At 42.5% G+C, this 17,867-nt stretch overlaps 1 long non-coding RNA gene and 1 pseudogene across 1 annotated transcript in view; both read right to left on the bottom strand.

Annotated features, from left to right (window-relative positions):
• Nucleotides 1-781: 781 nt before the first annotated feature.
• LOC132025077 (uncharacterized) overlaps nt 782-17,867 on the bottom strand; it is a 31,238-nt gene continuing 14,152 nt past the window's right edge. Inside the window, exons 2-4 of the long non-coding RNA XR_009406407.1 lie at nt 11,832-11,971; nt 10,344-10,615; nt 782-1,317 (exon numbers count right to left, since the gene is read on the bottom strand). This is a non-coding gene — a long non-coding RNA (uncharacterized LOC132025077). The remainder of the gene's footprint in view (nt 1,318-10,343; nt 10,616-11,831; nt 11,972-17,867) is intronic.
• On the bottom strand, nt 5,429-6,589 carry LOC132025076 (galectin-3-like; annotated as a pseudogene).

The following is a 17,867-nucleotide window of genomic DNA, read 5'->3' as shown; positions in this document are numbered from 1 at the left end:
AATGAGAAGTCATTGCTGGTTTCTGAGGAAGGAACTATCATAATCAGGGCTGTGCCTTAGCAAAGGCCCTCTGACAGCTGGTGTGGGAGGTGGGCTGAAGGGGGCGGACGCTGGAAGCAGGAGACCAGGAAGACAGTGGTCCAGTGGCTGAAGGGAGGGATGGAGAAGAGGGCCAGGATCAGAGTGACGTTGGGGAGGTAGAGAGGACACCGCCCATTTCAGATAGCCACCAGGGCAGGTGTAGTGGACCTAACTAAAACCCTTAACCCCACATGGCTCCTCACCCATGGGCAGGGTCAGGTCCACAGGCTGCAGCCCCACTCTCACCAGAGCTTCTGATGGCCAGGATTGATTGAATGATCTGCAGAGGTGTTTCAGGACAACAGCTAGTAATCTGGGCTTTGTTGGCTCAAACCCACGATGTCATGTTGGCACCTCAGCTTGCTGGCTGCAGACTTGGGGCCAAGACCCAGAACTAACAGCACTACGGGGTGGAGGCAAAAGTTGGGGACAAAATATGGGACAAAGATTCTGGGACCACAGGCACTAAGGACATATAGGCGACAGCATTTTGCAGCCCACATTTATCAGGCCACTTCTGGAGTCCTGTGTCTCTGTCTAGCCCCATACTCTGCAAGGGGCTGCAAGGGTAGGGTGTGCCCCTGTGGGAATGGCTACAGTATGGCTATAATCAAAAAGGCAGATAATAGCAAGCATCAGCTTCCTGTGGCCACCATAACAAAAGACCACAAACCAAATGGTTTAAAACAGCGGAATTTTATTATCTCACAGTTTGGGAAGCCAGAAGTCCAAAACCAAGGTCTGGTAAGCATCACCCTCCCTCCTGAGGATTTAGGAGAGTTTGAATCCATTCCTTATTGATTCTGGTGGCTGTCAGCATTCCCTGGCTTGTGGCTGCTCAGTCCAATCTTTGCCCAATCTTCCCATGGCCTTCTCCTCTTCTCTTTGTGTCTCTCCTCTGTGTGTTTTTTAAAAGGATGTTTGTCATCAGATTTAAGGTGCTCCTGGATAATCCAGGATGATGTCAACTTGAGATCCTTAAATCAATTACATCTGCAAAGACCCTTTTTCCAAATAAGGTCACATTCACAGTTTCCAAGGATTAAGAGATTAAGACATGAATACATCTTTGGGGTGGGGAGCCCCTTTCAACCCACTATGCACATTACACAGTTGGCAAGAATGTGGAAAAACTGGAAGCCTTATACACTGCTGGTGGGAATGTAAAATGGTGCGGCCACCTGGGTAGTCTGGCATTTTCTCAAATGGTGATTTTTTCAAATGGCAATTCCGCTCCTAGGTATATAACCAAGAGAAGTAAAAAACGCATGCAGAAAAACCTGTACATGGATGTTCATGGCAGCATTATTTGTATTAGCCAAAAAGTGGAAACAATCCAAATGTCCATCAGCTGGTGAATGGATCAAGAAAATGTGGTATTTTACACCTATAATAGGATATTATTCAGCAATAAAAGGAGTTAAATACTGATTCATGGTACAACATGGATAAACCTTGGACACATTACATTATGGTAAGTGAAAGTAGCCATTCACAAAAGGTTGTTTATTGTACAATTCCATTTATAATGCCATTTATAATGAAGTATCCAGAATAGGCCAATCTATGAGACAGAAGTAGATTAATGGTTGTCTGAGGAGGAGGCAGGGGGGATTCTAACATGTTACAACAAGGATAAAACTGACAGTATTATGTTAAGTGAAGTAAGCGAGTCACAAAAAGACAAATACTGTATGATTCCACGTATACAGGATACCTTGAGAAGTAAAATTCGCAGAAACAGAGAGTATAATGCCAGGGACTGGGAGGAGGGAGAAATGATGAGTTACTGTTCAATAAATAGATACAGAGTTTCAGTGCTACAAGAGAAAACCCTGGAGATTGATCATACAACAATGTGAATGTACTTAACACTACTGAACTGTACACTTAATGATTAAGGTGAGGGGCACCTGGCTGGCTCACTTGATAGATCGTGAGACTCTTTTTTTTTTTTTTTAAAGATTTTATTTATTTATTTGACAGAGAGAAATTACAAGTACACTGAGAGGCAGGCAGAGAGAGAGAGAGAAAGAAGGAAGCAGGCTCCCTGCCGAGCAGAGAGCCCGATGCAGGACTCGATCCCAGGACCTGAGCCGAAGGCAGCGGCTTAACCCACTGAGCCACCCAGGCGCCCCAAGACTCTTTTTTCTTTTTTAAGATTTTATTTATTTATTTGAGAGAGAGAGGGATTGAGCACAAGCAGGAGGGAGAAGGAGAGCAGGCTCCCTGCTGAGCAGGAAGCCCAACATGCGGCTGGATGCCAGGACCCTGGGATCACGGCCTGAGCCCAAGGCAGATGCTTAATGGACTGAGCCCCTTGAGGCACCCCAGATCGTGGGACTCTTGATCTTGGGGTTGTGAGTATGACCCCCCACATTGGGTATAGAGATTACTTTAAAAAATAAATTAATTTTAAAGAACTGTATTCCCAGTACCCAGGGAGTGCTGCTTTCTTTTACTCTCCAGTTTTGTCATGGGACGGTGAGTGAAAGTGACCTGAAAATCAGCAAATATTTGTGCTAGGTAGATGTTTTAGGTCCCCTGGAAGAAAAATGTTCTTATAGAGAAATTCCTCCTCCTCTACCAGGACTTGAACCCATCACAATTACAAACCAGCAGCGAAACAACTTGTCCTCACTCCTTGCATGCTCCATCTCGATCCCAGAGGACCCCAGATGAGGCATCTCTCTATAATTCCCCCAAGACTCTGTCTCCCTCACCCTTCCGAGTCCAGGTCAAAGCTCTCCTCAGACACCTTCCTCCACCTTGCAACAGGTTCATGAGAAAAGCAGTCAGTCTCCCTGTGGCCTCTCCACTCGGATTAGAGTCCTGGTTTTACAGCCCCAACGGCGTGAAGGCTCCGAGGGCAGGACGCAGTCCGACAGCAGGAGGGCTTAGCGTGCTGCATGCATGTCTTCGTGGAGGAGCTGGGCTTTCATGGAGCCTCCGGGTCCACAAACACTTCCTCCACACTAACTGCTCCCCTTCACTTCAGTCATCTGTAGCTGATTCCTCTCTGAAAGCATTGGTATTTCCTGTCTTATATAATGGACAGGTAAGTCCAAGCCTTCTCTCTGCTAAAGACCCCGAGATCCCCGTAGGAAGGGAGCCAGGCTGAGCCATCTTCGCATCCGGAGTATTGATTGTAGACACTAAGGGCTTACAGCAAGCACTGAGCTGAGCGGCAACAGGCAAGTCATACGGGCTCATTAAACGACCCACTGTGTGTGTGGCGGGGGAAGGGGGCTGGGTGGCTCAGTGGGTTAAGCCTCTGCCTTCGGCTCAGGTCATGATCTCAGGGTCCTGGGATGGAGCCCTGCATTGGGCTCTCTGCTCAGCAGGGAGCCTGCTTCCTCCTCTCTGTCTGCCTCTCTACCTACTTGTGATCTCTCTCTCTGTCAAATAAACAAATAAAATCTTAAAACACACACACACACACACACAAACGACCCTCTTTGAAATAATCATGGGCCCTAACTGACCAGTTACAACCAGGCACAACTCCTAAGAGTACCAAAAAAGGGGAAATTCCATGCGTCCCCATACTCCTTCACTCTGCCCTTTAACTGTGGTCACTCGCCACCATCTCCTCGAAATTTCTCCTTTGCTGTTCTGCCTGCTACTTCTGTCTCCTTTGTTCTGCCTTGGTGAATCCTTTCACCACCCTGACCACCAGCCCCCACCCAACTGGGACACTCCACATTTGGTGGCCCCCCACCCAACTGGGACACTCCACATTTGGTGGCCCCCCCAATCTGATCAGAGTGCCCCACATTTATCCTAAGATTTGACACAGAGTTGAGATAAAAATATGTTGGACTCAATTTGTTTTGCTATTAAAAAAATACTTTAGGGGCACCTGGGTGGCTCAGTGGGTTAAAGCCCCGCCTTCGGCTCAGGTCATGATCCCAGGGTCCTGGGATAGAGCCCCGCATCAGGCTCTCTGCTCAGCAGGGAGCCTGCTTCCCTTCCTCTCTCTCTGCCTGCGTCTCTGCCTACTTGTGATCTCTGTCAAATAAATAAATAAAATCTTAAAAAAAAAAAAAAAAGAAGTGTCCAAGACAGGTGATTTTTATACTTTTTGTTTTTATACTTTTTAGACAGACAATAAATCTGTGAGGAATTGACATGACAAAGAAAACTTACCGTTGTGAGCTTCAATTAGGTAGGAATTCTAAACAGAATTTTGCTTCAAAGATTTTATATTTATTTGACAGAGAAAGAAATCATAAGTAGGCAGAGAGGCAGGCAGAGAGAGTGGGGGAAGCAGCCTCTCTGCAGAGCAGAAAGCCTGATGTGGGGCTCCATCACAGGACCCTGAGATCATGACCTTAACCCACTGAGCCCCCCAGGTGCCCCAAAACACTCTGGGGCCTCCCCATCAGGGAATTGAACCCCAGTCTCCCACAGGACAGGTGGGGATACTCACCACTCTGCTAATGAGCACTGGCTCTTCTAAACAGAATTTAGGCTGGGGTAGTAAATTAGTTGAAAGTCACAAGGGTTGTTTATACAGTCTTTGGGCTCTAAATTTCGAATCTTGGTGAAAAGGATGTTTCTCCTGGTACAGGGAAGTCACCTTTCACAGGGGAGATTTGTTTCCTTCTTTCAGTGAGAAAGAGAAAGTTCTGAATGTTCTGAATGTCCTTCTTCATGGACAGTCAACTTTTATTCAAAATAACCAATGTGCCAAAGTGGCCCAATCTTGGGGCCTTAGCTCCTACAGCAGCAAGGTACGAGAACATCTAGAGACAGGCTATGCATCTGAAAAAGCATCGCTAAGACGGACAGAGAAGCTCTGTTTACTGGGCAGGGAGGCATGATCTATCCAACTCAATGAGGCCAAGGCAGGACACCCAAAGCTTGGGTTGGTGAGTGGTTGAATGAATGACCTTGAGAGCTGCTCAGGTGGCAGATGTTAACTGTTAGAAGTGATGGGCTGGTTCAAGGAACAGAGTGCATGAATCCCAGGAGTGTGTGTGTGTGTGTGTGTGTGTGTGTGTGTGTGTAGGTGAGACTGGGAAGGCAGGAGAAAAAGACAGCAGCCTTTGATGGGCTGGTAAGGGAAAGGTCTAAAGAAAGGTTCGAGAAGAAGGGGCTGGCCAAGGACTTCTCCCTCACTGGACCCATCCAAGCAGCTTGGACTTGGTCATTCCCTCAGTGATGACCTCCCTCAGCTAAGTCTGTAGGTATGAGCGGGTAGTCACCACTAAGTCTGCGGACAGTCCAGCCATCCACCCTGCCTGCCGCCCTCCAAACCCTCCCAGACTGCACCTCATTCCCATCCACTCCAGCTTCAGTGTTCGTCTTCTCTCCCAAATACAGAACATTTTATCATCTCCGTGATTTCCTGTACACAAATCACGTCTACTAGCTGCTTTGCCTCCATTGTTTCATTTCATGCCCCCAGCATGACTTTTACCATGATTATCCCCTGAGGTATAATAATAAATATATACATGTATTTGGTTTTTACCTCATGTTCTTGGCACAGAGCTCCTAAAACTTTTTAAATTTCCTAAGTGATAGGGGTGATGGGAGTATCTTTTTTTTCTTTTCTTTTTTTTTTTTTTACTCTTAGAATGTTTATTAAATCAAAGATTTACAAGGACAGTAATGAATAAAAGTGAAATTTTTCAATCAGGAAAAATGAAGTTTCAATGTGTAAGGGTTTATATTCAATTTCATTTTTTTTTTAATCTTCCCCTTTAAGATTATATCATAACATGTGAAGCACTGGTGAGATCTATGTCACCAGAAATTCCCAGTTTGCTGATTTCCTGGAGATTTTTCATCCAATGATTGTACTGCAACAAGTGAGCATCATTGACTACAACCTTGAAGTGGTCAGATTCAACCAGCACTTGTATTTTGAATGGTTTACCACTTTCGAATGGGAAAGTCGCCTGTCTTTCTTCCTTTCCCCAGATGTTATCCAGCTTTGTATTGCAAACAATGACTCTCTTGTTGTCCTCATTGAAGCGTGGGTTAAAGTGGAAAGCAACATCATTCCCTCTCTTGAAATCTAAAGCAAATCTGTTTGCATTGGGCTTCGTTGTGCCCAGAATTGTTATCAGATGCGAGGCATGACTCCTCCAGGCAAGGGCAGGTCATAAGGTACAGTCAGTGGTCTAGCAGGGATGCCAAAGGCGCCAGCAGGGGGCTGGGCTCCAAGAGCACTTGGCTGTCCAGGAGGCGGGTAGGCCCCAGGCCCACTCGGTTGCCCAGGGTGGGCTCCTGGTGCAGGTGGTCCAGGATAAGCAGGAGCTGTTGGGCCAGGGTAGGCTCCTGGAGGTGCCTGTCCAGGGTAGCCACCAGGAGGGGCCTGTCCAGGATAATTGCCAGGAGGGGCCTGTCCAGGGTAGGCACCAGGATAGGAGGCCCCTGGGTAGCCCCCTGCTCCAGCAGGCTGGTTTCCCCATTGACCAGGCCATCCTTGAGGGTTTGGGTTTCCAGACCCAGATAAAGCATCATTAAGTGAAAAATTGTCTGCCATTTTCCCCGACGCCGCCGCCCTCGCTCGCGGGCGGGGGGGGGGGGGGGCCGCTGGTGGCTTCTGGTGAGGTGCTGCGATGGGAGTATCTTTTGTTATTCGTAATAAGCTCCTTTCGACCTTACCTGAGCATATGCTAATGAGGTCATTAGTTTGGGGGGGGTGCACATAGCTTGAGGACAGTGTTCATCACCAGAAGGACCTAGATCTTGATTAGAAGGGTGAAATTTTCAGCCCTACTTTTCACCTCTGACCTGAGTTCAATCACCAATAGCCAACGATTTAACCAACTATATGTAATGAAACACCCATTAAAGAAAGAAAGAAAAAAAAAACCTGGGGCTCCTGGGTGGCCTGGTCAGTTGAGGGTCTGCCTTCAGCTCAGGTCATGATCCCAGAGTTCTGGATCAAGTCCTGCCTCAGGCTCCCTGCTCGGGAGGGAGTCTGCTTCTCCCTCTACCTCTATTATTCTTTCTCTCTCCTCCTCTCTGTCAAGTAAACAAATACATAAATCTTAAAGAAAAAAAACCTTAGAAAATGGTTTTGGAGAGCTTCTGAGTTGGCAACTACATCAGGAGGCTGGGAGAGCACGCTCCACAATCCATGGGGACAGAAGTCTGTCCACTCAGAACTCTCGGATCGCACCCTGCATACTTCCTCCTCTGGCTGTTCACGGACCTCCTTGTGTAAACTGCAGCAGTAAGTAGAGATTCTCTAGGATGAGAGAGTTGTCTGGCTCATTACTGCCTCTGGGAATCCGACTTCATAGCCACGTCTGGCAGAAGCGCTGGTAAGCCAAGGGCCCACTCTTTGGAATGGCCTCTGAAGTCAGGGCGGTTCTGTGGGACTGAGCCCGCAGAGTCTGACGCTAGCTCTGGGTAGTCAGGGTCAGAACCAAGTCACAGGACCCCTAGGTGGTGTCGGGGAGTGGGAGCAGCGGAGTTGGAGGAGACCCTCTATGTCCCTTGTCAGTGGAGGACAAATAGCCCTCATTCCCATTTTGCAGATGAGGATTCTGAGACTGGGAGAGGGAATGTGAATCATCCACAGTCACATCCCTGGCAAGGGCCGAGTGAGGCATCTGTTGGACTGAGCTGAAGTCCTAAATTAACTCCCTCCATTTCCACACTGGTAAGGTGGAATTGGGGAGCCTCGCCCTCTTCCCTCACTGAGTAGCTTCCAAGAGGCACTGAGATGATTGATGTGGAATCATTCTATAAATTGGGGGGACAAGAATTGCAGCACAAGGGGCTCCTGGGTGGCTCAGTCAGTTAGGCATCTGCCTTGGGCTCAGATCATGATCTGAGGGTCCCGGGATGGAGGCCTCTTCCACCCCTTGTCAAGCTCCCTGCTCAGTGGGGAGTCTTCTGCTTCCTCTCCCTCTGCCCTTCCACACCTTGTGCTCCCTCTCTCTCAAATAAATAAACTAAATAAATAAAATTAAAAAAAAAAAAAAAAAGAGTTGCAGCATGAAAGGATCCCAATGTGGGTTCAAATACCAGCTTCTCTGCTCATTTCCTGGGTGACCATGTAGAAGTTCACCTCTCTGGACTTCTTTCCTTACTTACAAAATGAGGGGGATCCTACTGACCAGTGAGGATTTTATTAGCTGTCGGATGTCAGGCTCTCGGTATACTCCCCAACACAGGACGCTCTAGGACCTCTTCAGAAGACCTGAATGTGAAGTCCTGGAACTCAGTCACCATAGGAAACTTTTTAAAAATTTTTAACCCAAAGACGGGAAGACAGAGAGTCAAAACCAGATTGATATCAGAGGATGTCATTTATATGGAAATAAGAGAATTCTGAATAAACAAAACTGGCCAAGCCAGGTGTGAAAAAGAAGACCCTGAGGCTCCGGTATTTTTAGAAGCCATTTTGCCTGTCATTCTCACGTCATTTCCCTAGCTCTGTGAGGATGGGCTTTAAAATAATTTGACTGCTGATCTTCAAACAAATCCCCATTCAAGATGACCAGCAAATGCCTTCCATTTGTTTTCATTTATTCATCATCTGCTCATTTTGCAGACATTCACTCAACACCGGCCTTGGGGCAGGCACTGTAGTAAGTGCTGGAGATACACGGGCCTCCCAGACCCATTCCTGGCATCAAGGTGCTTCTAGTCTAGTCCAGAGAACAGAGGAATCAATCACCAGTTACGGGAATGGGACAGCTTTCCTGAACAGGTGTTTCATAAGGAGCCTCCCAGTGAAAGGCGGGGGAAAACAGAGGAGGAGAGGTCAGGACCAGGTAAGAGACAAGCCAAGGAGACATATGAGGAAAAGAGCACGTAAGGAGGCATGGTGGTGGAGGAGTCCAGAGTGATGGGAAAGCCCTGATTGTGAAGGAAGGTGCTGGAACTTTGTAGCAGATTAATCATCTGCTTGAGCTAGAAAACATAGGCAAGGGCAGGGCCAAGTGGAGAAGATTCATCATGGCCACCCAGAGGGGTTTTAAGTCCCACCATCTCAAAAGGACCAGCTTTTGAACCCAGCTCCACGTTAACCTCGCTTGTTTGATCTTGGCAAGTCACTGTCTCTCTCTAGCCTCATCTTCCTTCCCGGGATGGAGGCCTCTTCCACCCCTTGTCAAGCTTCCTGCTCAGTGGGGAGTCTGCTGCTTCCTCTCTAACTGAGGCTAAGAGAGGAAAGGGGATGAATCCAAAATTACAAACCCTGAACCCTAGGTCTGGGCTCAACATGCTTCCCAGTTCTCCAAACAGATCTGTTCATATCTGCTTATCAAATTGAGGATCACTGGAAGGACCTCAGATAAACTGCATAAATAAAACAGTGTGAGCATGAGGAGGACCGTGGCTAAGGTTAGAGTCTGACAGGATGGCACAGAGAAAGACTAATGGTTTAAAAAGGCAAAATAAGGGTGGATACATTTGAATAAGATTAGTATGTGAGGCTGACCTAACAAAAAGTCAAACACAGCCAGCATTTACTCCTTTCACTTGAAAAAGCCTACACTGCTCATATTCTTTAAGACTATAGGGATATGGGCCAGCAGAAAAAAATGAAGATTTCATCAGCACCCTGGTCTCAGAGGGTTCAGCTATAAACTGCTTGCTGTCCAATTTCCGCCGAAGACTTACCTGAAATTTAGCAATATCTATTTTAAATATTTTAAAGATTTTAACTCTTTTAAAATCTTAAGATAAATATTAAGATTTTAAATATTTATGACCTAAAAAATAAAATAAAAAAAGCAAAACAAAGTATTTATGCCCTGTGACCTAATAATTCCACTTTGGGGAGTCTATTCTAGAAAAAATAGTGAAAGATGCAAAGACCCAGTGATGCCTGGGTGGTTCAGCTGGTTGAGCCGCTGCCTTTGGCTTGGGTCATAATCCCGGGGTCTTGGGATCGAGTCCCGCATCAGACTCCTTGTCCAGCAGGCAGTGTGCTTCTCTCTCTGCCTCTGCCTGCCACTCTGCCTGCTTGTGCTCTCTGACAAATAAATAAATAAAATCTAAAAAAAAAAAAAGACCCATGTACAAATATATACTCATCAATATATTGTTTATAATAGCAAAACATTGTCTGTTTTAGGGTGTGTTTCTCCAGAAGTAGACGTTGTAGCAAGTAGTTTATACCAGAAGTGATCCCAGGAAGCACCAGTGGATCAGGGAAGGAAAGCAAGACTATAATGGCTAAGTTATTGAGCAGGTTTCCATCATGGGCTGGAAAATTCTGCTCAACAGTGTAGACCATACCTGCTTGTTTTCCCACCTGGAAATAAGGAACCTTGGGCATTTACCTTCCAACTCCTCATCTGTCATTGTTTGTTGTGGCTTCTGAGAATGTTCACTTCCTGGAACTTCCATTTTGCTCTACATGGGGACCAAGAGTGAAGTCATAGGCGTTCACAGTAAGCAGCCTCCGATGTGCAGAGGTGAGTGCCAAGGTAAATGTCAGGCAGGGAGGGCACTGATGATGTCCAGTAACAGGAGAATGATGAATTCTCACAGGCAAATAAAAATTGCTTTTTAATGTTGTAGGGAAGTGAAACCACTTTCTCCGAAGACTAAACTAGTGAAAGGCAAAATGACAGAGGAAAAACAAGCATAAACCAATATGCAATTAACTGGTGTTCCTTAAAAAATTAGAATAAATGGAACAAGCTATAATAAAAGCTATAAAATAGAACTTTCCAGAGATGATATATGACAATTCGGGAACTGAAAGGCTTTATCACTTCCTATGAAAAGTCAGTGGATATATTTAGAAATTTGAATATATTCAGGAAAACAGAACCATAAGATATAAAAAAGAGAAAATCTTCAAAGACAGAAAAAAAATTAAGACAAAAGAAGAAAATCAGCTCAATCAGCTTCAAATTTCTATCTACAAAAGTAGTGTGAAAGACAATAAAGTAACATACTAGAGTTTTGAAAGTAAAAAATGTGAATCGGGGTGCCTGGGTGGCTCAGTGGGTTAAAGCCTCTGCCTTTGGCTCAGGTCATGATCCCAGGGTCCTGGGATCGAGCCCTGCATCAGGCTCCCTGCTCAGCGTGGGGCCTGCTTCCTCCTCTCTCTCTGCCTACTTGTGATCTCTATGATCTCTATGTCAAATAAATACATAAAATATTTTTAAAAATGTGAATCAATAACTTTATATAAGACCCAGGTGACTTTCTTTTTTTTATTTTTTAAGATTTTATTTATTTATTTGACAAACAGAGATCAGTTGAACATCTGTCTTCAGCTCAGGTTATGATCTCAGGATCGGGATCGAGCCCCACATAGGGATTCCTGCTCAGAGGGAAGTCAGCTTCTCCCTTGCTCTCAGCCCCTACCCCTCACCCCACTCATGCACTCTCTCTCTCTCAAATGAATAAATAAAATCTTTTTTTTAAATAGTACAGTAATCAAGACAATGGTATTGGCAAAAACAAAACAAAGCAAAAATCAAATACATCAATGGAATAGAATAAACAGTCCAGAAATAGATCCACACAAATAATCAAATGATCTTTGACAAAGGAGCAAAGGCAATTCAATGGAGAAAGAATAGTCTTTTCAACAAATGATTCTGGGACAACTGGACATTTACACGTTAAAAAAGAAAAAATCTAGACAAAGACCTTACATCCCTCACAACATATGGATAATACTCAAAATGGATCATACACCAAAATGTAAAATTCAAAATAATAAAATTCCTAGAGGATAACACAGGAGAAAATATAGATGTATCTTGAGTTTGGCAATGACTTTTTTATATAGAACATCAAAGGTGGGGCACCTGGGTGGCACAGTGGGTTAAAGGCTCTGTCTTCAGATCAGGTCATGATCCCAGGGTCCTGGGATGGAGCCCTGTGTCGGGCTCTCTGCTCAGTGGGGAGCCTGCTTCCTCCTCTCTCTCTGCCTACTTGTGATCTCTGTCTGTCAAATAAATAAATAAATTCTTAAAAAAAAATCAAAGGCATGATGTATGAAAGAAAAAATAGATAAATTAGACAATTTCATTAAAATTGAAAACTTCTATTCTGTGAAAGACACTGATAAGAGAATGAAAAGACAAGCTACAAATCAGGAGAAAATATTTGCAAAAGACAAATCTGATACTTGATTCTTATCCAAAAGATACAAAGAATGTTAAAAACTCAACACTAGGAAAATAACCCAATTTTTTAAATGGGTAAAAGATTTGAACAGATACTTCACAGACACACACGATATACAAACGGCAAGTGATATTATACATCATTATGGAATTGCAAATTAATATAACACTGAGATACTACTTCATACCTATCAGAATGGTAGAAATCCAAAATACTAACAACACCAAGTACTAGCAAAGGTATAAAGTATCAAGGAGCTCATTCGCTGCTCATGGGAATGTGAAATGGTACAGTCACTTTGGAAGATAGTTTGGTAGTTTCTTATAAAACTAAGCAAACTATACCATATGACCCAGATATCATGATCCTTCGTATTTACCCAAATGGACTGAAACTGATGTCTACATGAAAACCTGAACATAAGTGTTTATAGCAACTTTATCCATAATTGCCGAAACTGGAAGCAACCAAGATGTCCTTTAGTAAGTGAATCCATAAATAGCCTGTGGTGTTTGTATACAATGGGATATTATTATTCTGTGCTGAAAAGAAATGAGCCATTAGGCCATGAACATAAAGGAATCTCATACTACGAAGAGACAGAAGCCCATCTAAAAAAGACTCCATACTGTAGGATTCCAACCACATCGCATCCTGGAAAAGGCAAAACTATGGGGACATTAAAAGATAGGTGCCGTGGTTGAGGGCAGGGAGATGTGAACAGGTGGAACACAGGGGATTTCCACCCCACCCCCCAAAGGGGATCTTAGAGTAGTTAAACTATTCTATATACTGTCACGAAGACTACATTTCCTTATACAATCGTCAAAATTCATGGGATGTAAACACGAAGAGTGACGCCTAATGTGAACTATGGACTTAATTGATAATGATGTATCAATGTTGGTTCATCAATTATAACAACTGTACCACTCTGGCTAGACATAGAGATAATGGGGATGGCTGGGGAGGGAGTTGGTGGAAAATAGTAGGAGCTGTGTTACAACATTGGGGACGGCGGTATGTGCTATGGTGAGTGCTGTGAAGTGTGTAAACCTGGCGATTCACAGACCTGTACCCCTGGGGCTAATAATACATTATATGTTAATTAAAAAATAAAAATTAAAAAAAAATAATTTTTTAGGGGCACCTGGGTGGCTCAGTGGGTTAAGCCGCTGCCTTCGGCTCAGGTCATGATCTCGGGGTCCTGGGATCGAGTCCCACATGGGGCTCTCTGCTCAGCCTGCTTCCTCCTCTCTCTCTGCCTGCCTCTCTGCCTGCTTGTGATCTCTGTCTGTTAAATAAATAAAAAATCTTTTTAAAAATAATAATAATTTTTTAAAAAACAATACCAAAAAAAAAAAAAAAAGAAAAAAAATGTAGGAGCTGCCTGTACTTTTCACTCAATTTTGTTGGGCACCTAAAACTGCTTCAAAAAATAGGGGCGTCTGGGTGGCTCAGTTGTTAAGCATCTGCCTTAGGCTCAGGTAATGATTTGGTCTCAGGTCATGATCCCAGAGTCCTGGGATCAAGTCCCTCATAGGATCCCTGCTCAGCAGGAAGCCAGCTTCTCCCTCTCCCACTCTCCCTGCTTGTGTTCCCTCTCTCGCTCTCTCTGTCAAATAAATAAATAAAATCTTTTTTAAAATCTTTTAATATTTTAAAAAACGACTTAAGAAGAAATACAAAATCAAGTTGTCCTATGATCAAATACATTGAATTAAGTGTTGAAAAAATTTCTACAAAGGAAAAAAACTCAGAAGATCTGAATAGCAAATTCCATCAAACTCTTAAGAAAAATAATTCCTTTTTAAAAAAAGACTTATTTATTTATTTAAGAGAAAGAGAGCACAAGCAGGGCAAGGGACAGAGGGAGAGAGAGAGACTCTCAAGCAACTTCCCTGCTGAGCACGGAGCCCTACATGGGCTTGACGTCACAACCCTGAGATCATGACCTGAGCCAAAATCAAGAGCCAGATGCTTAACCAACCAAGCCACCCAAGCACCCCAAGAAAAAATAATTCTAATAGAAAACAAGTAACTGGGCGCCTGGGTGGCTCAGTGGGTTAGGCCACTGCCTTCGGCTCAGGTCATGATCTCAGGGTCCTGGGATTGAGGCCCGCATCGGGCTCTCTGCTCGGCAGGGAGCCTGCTTCCCTCCCTCTCTCTCTGCCTGCCTCTCTGTCTACTTGTGATCTCTCTCTGTCAAATAAATAAAATCTTAAAAAAAAAAAAAAGAAAAGAAAACAAGTAACTATTTTCCCAATTATTTTATACCATATTTTATACCATACAATATATTGTACATATACATTGTACATACAATATATAATACAATATATTATACTATACAATATATTTTATATATAATAATTTGATATGAAAGCTTAAAAATAACATTAAAAGAAAAGATCATTCAGACCAACCTTATAGATGAGCTCGATGCAGAAATTCCAAACAAAATATTAGCAAAACAAATCCAACAATGTATAAAAATACTAATGCATTATGTTCCAGTTAAGGTTTATTCACAAAATGCAAGGTGCAACATTAAAAAAAATCAGATTAATATTAACAGATTAAGAATGTGGTTATCTCAACAGATGGGGAAACAGCATTTGAAAAATTAACATCTGACTTAAGACAAAATTTCCTAAAATCTGGTTATAGAGGGAAACCTCCTAACCTGATAAGTATATCAAAAACAAACAAATGAAAACCTACAGCAAAATAGAACATTTAATTGTGAAACATTAAAAATTCTTTTAAAATAGAGATCAGGGATGCCTCGGTGGCTCAGTTGGTTAAGCAGCTGCCTTCAGCTCAGGTCATGATCCCAGTGTCCTGGGATCAAGTCCCACATTGGGTTCCTTGCTCGGCAGGGAGCCTGCTTCTCCCTCTGCCTGCCTCTCTGTCTGCCTGTGCTCGCTCTCTCTCTCTGACAAATAAATAAACAAAATCTTTAAAATAAAATAAAATAGAGATCAAACCAAAGATGCTCAGTATCATCCCTTCCATTCATTACTGCACTGAAAGCAATAAGGAAAAAAAGCTACATAGATATATATAGAAGAAACAAATATATATAAAACAACTGTTGTTATTCAGATTATATAATTATACAACTATGTGATTATCTTCATTTAAAAATCAAAGAACTTAATTTTATTTTATTTTATTTAAGATTTTATTTATTTACTTGACAGAGATTACAAGTAGGCGAAGAGGCAGGCAGAGAGAGAGAGAGGGAAGCAGGCTCCCCACTGAGCAGAGAGCCCAATGCGGGGCTTGATCCCAGGACCCTGAGATCATGACCCCAGCCGAAGGCAGAGGCTTAACCTACTGAGCCACCCAGGCTCCCCCAAAATCAAAGAACTTTAAAAGAAATTATTAGAGTTTTAAGCAAGTTTAACCAGTTGCTGTTAAAAATCAAAGGTAAAAAAAAAAATAGTTGTATTTGTAGCCATCAGCAACAAACAAGTAGAAAGGACAATTTAAGGAGAGTTAACATTTCTTAAGTCAAAGGAAAATAAATACTGGATAATCTCTCACTTATATGTGGAATCTAAAAAGTCAAACTCCTAGAAACAGTGGATTGGTCATTGCCAGGGGCTAGAGGCTGGAGGAAATGTTGGTCAAAGGATACAAACTTTTCACTCATCAGAGCAATAAATTCTGGGTATCTAATGTACAGCATGGTAATTACAATAGGGTATTGTATTTTTGAAAATTATTGAGAGAGTAGATCTTAATGTTCTCACCAACACAACAAAAAATGTAATTATGTACGGTGAAGAATGTAAGTAACTCAGCCACGGTAAACATTTTGCAATATACACAACATATTTGTATCAAATCATCACATTGCACAGCTGAGACTTACGCAATGTTATATGTCAGTTATATCACAATAAGGCTTGGGAAAAAAAGAAAAAGAACAGCTAACATTTCCAATTTTATCCCCCAAGCCCCAAAACAAATATTAGAAATAATTTTAAGATATGCAAGACTTTTATGGAGAAAAATAGAAAATGTTATTGATAGACATTAAGGAAAACCCAATTTAAAGTGATGAATAAAACACGTTCATAAATTGGAAGGTTAAATATATAAACTTTAAGTCCTAGCCGCCAATGAATGGGAAATATGGAAGACAGAGAAACAAAATAAAATACACCATAAAAATATAGTCCATAATGTGGAAAACTCTATGAGACCAACAATCCAGTTTCTTTGACAAATAAATCTCTAGGAAAAAAATTAAAGATGGTTTGGGAATTTATATAATAAATGAGACTTAAGACCAATCAAAACAATTCTAAGGTTGATGAGCACAATAAGAAAAATTTTAATCCCAAACAAAATGTAAAAATTAAACAAATACCTTTATGAGGCATTTGGATATCTGAACCATCACAAGCCATCAGGCTTCCTTTGATGATATTAAGGGATTACTGTTAATTTCTTTTATTTTGGCACAGCAATGCTATTGGTGTTTTGTTTTCTTTTAGAGATACGTACTGAAATATTTGCAGATAAATTTATATGATGTTTGGGTTTGTCTCAGAATTATAGGATTATAGAATAAGATGGGGCTATGGCTAGGGCAGAAGTGAATAGGAGTGACCACTTGTTGGAGCCAGACAATGAGTACCCGGGGTACGCATCATTTGTTTTTGTTTTTATCTACAATCAAAATTTCATACTTTTAAGTTAAGTGAAAAAAATTTATCAAATATACATAAAATTTCCCTAATTCATTTATAGATTTGATATAATTCTAATCAAAATCCCAAGAGGAGACTGATGAAGTAAATGTCACATATATGTTAGTACATACAATACTAGGCAGCCTTTAAGATAATGCTCCTAGAAATTATTTCAGTACATGGGAAGTTGTTTATACATACTGTTAGAAGGCAGATTATATACCGTTACATGTGGTAAATAGCTATTTATGTAACAACAACAACAAAAAGAGACCAACAGAGGACCAGAACTGAAATAAAAAGTTTCTGCAGAAGGATAAGTATCATCAGAGAAGTTAATTTAGGTGAATAATTCTTAACCTTCATTATGCATCAGAATCACCTGGGAGAACTCTTAAAAAAAATATACAGATGCCTAGCTAGGTCCCACACCAAACGTTTTTATTTCAGCTGGCCTGGGATGGGGCCCAAGCAACAGATTTTAAAACCCCTAGGTGATTCTGAGGCACAAGACTGAGAGCCAATGATCTCGGTTTACAAAGAGAGGCACAGAGAGATGGAGGGAGAGTAGGAAGATAGATGACATAGATAGATTGGACAGACAGATAGATGGATAGATGGCTGGATAGATAGACACAGACATACTTCATAGATTTTTTTCATAGATTTTTTCCGGGAATGATGATAGGTTAGATAGACAATAGATCTGAAGGTCTGAAGGAAGGGAAAAGAAAGAGCGGAAAGGCAGCGAGAAGAAAGGAGGGAATTTGCAATGACACAGCCAAATCAGAAATGAGCCGCAAGGACGCCTGGGTGGCTCAGTCATTAGGTGTCTGCCTTTAGGTCAGGTCATGATCTCGGGGTCCTGGGATCCAGCCCTGCATCGGGCTCCCTGCTCAGTGGGAAGCCTGCTTCTCCCTCTCCCACTCCCCCTGCTTGTGATCCCTCTTTCACTCTCTGTCAAATAAATAAATAAAGTCTTAAAAAAGAAAGAAAGAAACGAAA

The sequence above is a fragment of the Mustela nigripes genome, chromosome 9 (genome assembly GCF_022355385.1).
Source record: "Mustela nigripes isolate SB6536 chromosome 9, MUSNIG.SB6536, whole genome shotgun sequence".
NCBI lineage: Eukaryota > Metazoa > Chordata > Mammalia > Carnivora > Mustelidae > Mustela > Mustela nigripes.
The sequence above is the reverse complement of the archived record's forward strand: the minus strand, read 5'-3'. Positions and strand labels throughout refer to the sequence as shown.